Consider the following 3,572-nt stretch of genomic DNA (forward strand, 5'->3'; position numbering starts at 1 on the left):
CAAAATAAAGTGTTAACAAATACAGGAACACTTTCTGGGATGTTGATCTGGTCGATGGAGTTGAAGAGGGCATTGTTCAACAACGCAATGAGACAATCCCCATAATAAGAACAGCTTATTATGCTTCTGTTTAGACTACAATTTGTTTTTTTTTAACTAGGAGAAGTCCCAGCCCCTCAGAGTTTAAAGCGCTGGGTCCATTTAAACTCACCATGTGTGGTTAATTCTACAGAAATATTCCAAAAACAAGCATTTTTAGGCAAGTTAGTGAAATTAAATCATGTATGTTGTTCAGTACTTTAAAAAATTCAGCTCAAAGGTGTAGCCAAAATTGGACAAACTGCACATCAGCTCGATATTGATTTATTAAAAGTGCAGTGTTTTTTTTTACTGATTTAGAAGCATCCATCTTTGCACAGGCGATGTTTATTTGCTGATTACTGATTTTCTGGATTAAAATGTGAACCAACGCATATTTTAAAAGGGTTACATGCGAAAATAAATAAATAAATAAATTAGGCGAGGAAAAAATTATTTTATTTTTCCAGCCTCAGTAACTTTAACATCTGCTGCAATATCTACACCTCTGATGAAATCTCACAAGTGTTAGCTTTATTTTGATGCCAAGATTGTTTACACAGAGTTTGTAATCGTTGAGAAATACTTCATTCATTTTGGGCATGTCATTTTAATGCTCAATCATCCAGGTAAGTAAATCTCCAAAAGTTGATTCTGTTCGTCTGGACGTAGCGTTTTGTGGGAGAAACGTTTCGTCATCATCAGGTGACGTCTTCAGTCTCAGCTGACTGCAGGTTTCAATCTTATAAACAGGACATTTGCATAATGACTGAAACCAGCCCACTGAAGGAACAATGGGCTGGGAGGGCAGTTCCTTAATCTTAATTATGCAAATTCTCATGACCAATGATCAACAACCACTGATCAATGTCCATGAGTCCCATTCACAGAGAGTTGGGGAATGGCTGCAATCACAGCGTTGTAAGATGGGGACAGATGTACCCTTAGGCCCCCTCCTTGATTCAGAGATGGTCTTTCCCTTGGTCCACCCAAGGATCGGGTCCCCCGACACAAACAGAGTAACATAGTGTACGCTGTTAAGTGCCAGGAGGATTGGCAGGATTTATACATCGGGGAAACCAAACAACCTCTGACTAAGAGGATGGCACAACACAGAAGAGCCACCTCGTCAGGCCAGGACTCTGCAGTCTATTCACACCTACAGGCCAGTGGACACTCTTTCAAGGATGAGGATGTTCACATCCTGGACAGGGAGGAACGCTGGTTTGAATGCAGCCATTTACGTGAAAAGGGAAAGACCATCTCGGAATCGAGGAGGGGGCCTAAGGGTACATCTGTCCCCCAATCCTCCTGGCACTTAACAGCGTACACTATGTTACTCTGTTTGTGTCGGGGGACCCGATCCTTGGGTGGACCAAGGGAAAGACCATCTCTGAATCAAGGAGGGGGCCTAAGGGTACATCTGTCACCATCTTACAATGCTGTGATTGCAGACATTCCCCAACTCTCTGTGAATGTCAGGGCTCTGTGTGCGGGCAGGCGGAGAGGAGGATCCAAGCGCAGGACTCGAACACAGAATTATAAATCAGAACCTCAGCTTTTATTGCTGACATGAAAACCAGCCGTGAATACAGAAACCAAAGAAACACACAGGCATAATCTGAGGGTACGATGCGACACCAAGCATTGGAAAACACAGGGCTTAAATACACAGGGTAGTAATGAGGGAATGGGCAACAGAAGGGAGACACAGCTGGGGGAGATCAGGGCTAACGAGACGGGGGAGCTAAGCTGCACACACTAACATAAGACAAAGACTTTCACAATAAGACAGGAAACAAGAATTACTAAACCAGATGCAGACATGAGACTGAGAGACAGACTAGACACTGAACAGAAACTGTAATACACATGAGAACCCAAAACCTAAGAACTGATCCCTCACCAAGAATAACAGAAACAGATCTATAATGATAATAATAAACAAAGCACCAGAACATCAGAAAACAATCCATAATGCAAAAATAAACCAAAACATAATAAACTCAAAATACTGGGTCCAACGGACCCAGAACCGTGACAGTGAATGGGACTCATGGACACTGATCAGTGGGTTTTGATCAGTGATTGCTGATCAATGGTCATGAGAATTTGCATAATTAAGATTAAGGACCTGACCTCCCAGCCCATTGTTCCTCAGTGGGCTGGTTTCAGTCATTATGCAGATGTCCTGTTTATAAGATTGAAACCTGCAGTCAGTTGAGACTGAAGACGTCACCTGATGATGACGAAACGTTTCTCCCACAAAACGCTACGTCCAGATGAACAGATTCAACTTTTGGAGATGTAATTTTAATGCATACAAATTATTGAGTAGCATTTTGTCTTTGAATTCAGACACCCGAGCCCTAATCAGTGTTGGGATATTATTGTGGTAACGAGCACGGTAACTAGTTATTATGCCAAAATCAGGGACGCGTTACTCGTTACTGGGATTTAGATAGGCTCGTTACTCGTTACTTCGTGTGGTGGCTATCGCGGAGCTTCCACAGATTCAGTAACATTAGCAAGTGGTGGAGGCAGCAGGTGGATGAGAGAAAGGGGAGGCAGGAGGAGAAACCCGAAGCGGCCGCCCGTCCGAGTGTCAGGTGAACTGAACTTCAGGTAAGAAGTTATGACCTGCAGTCTATCTGGGTCAGATATAAACCAAGTTTAGGTGGAGTTCATTTTCGTTAGGCTAGAATCATGGCGGTGGTCAACGACGGTCCAGGCGTGGGATTTCTCTCGTGGAAATATGCACATTATTTTTTCCTTTGGTAGGTGGCACAGTGCACTTGTGGCAAGTAAGCAAGCTAGAAGACTGGCACTCTTGCTGGGTATCCAGTTAGCAACACATTAACAAGAGAAGTCTGAGTAAAACCAAAGTTACTTTACCTAGTAACTAGTTACTTTGAAAGTAACGAGTAACTTGAAGTAACTGAGTTACTTTTGATGAAAGTAACTAGTAATGTAACTAAGTTACTAATTTAAAGTAACTTACCCAACACTGGTCCTAATACACACCCAGGCCAGAGGATTTGTTTTCCCACTGAGATTTGACGTGTTTGTTAACATTATTTTAGCGGCGTTCATTCGGACTGCAGCAGATACTGAAACCTTATAATGAGGAGATATACGTGCTTTAGGAATGCATTCAAAATATTTTTAAAAACAATAAAGTGATAGTGAAAGTTTGGAGAGTCGGGGAGATAGTACCTTCGTTTGACACCCTACCTCTCGTTACTTTGCTGTGTTAGCATCATGTTAGAACACAATATATGGTGAATTTATTTTATTTATTTATTTATTTGAAAGAAAACACCTAAAAGGAAACTGGGAGAGATTAAAATAAAGTTTAATCTAGGAATTGTTACGCAAAGGATTTCATCAGATTCATGTAATCTGTTTGGTGTCGAAGCAAATAAACGTTTCTTTCGTTCCCTGTGCCCACTAAGATCTGAACCAGATTCCCTTGGCAACAGTTACTAGGGACT

This window comes from Copadichromis virginalis, linkage group LG16 (genome assembly GCF_057382275.1).
Source record: "Copadichromis virginalis isolate Kocher_CV1m ecotype Utaka linkage group LG16, C_Virginalis_male_GT1.1, whole genome shotgun sequence".
NCBI classification, from domain to species: Eukaryota; Metazoa; Chordata; class Actinopteri; order Cichliformes; family Cichlidae; genus Copadichromis; species Copadichromis virginalis.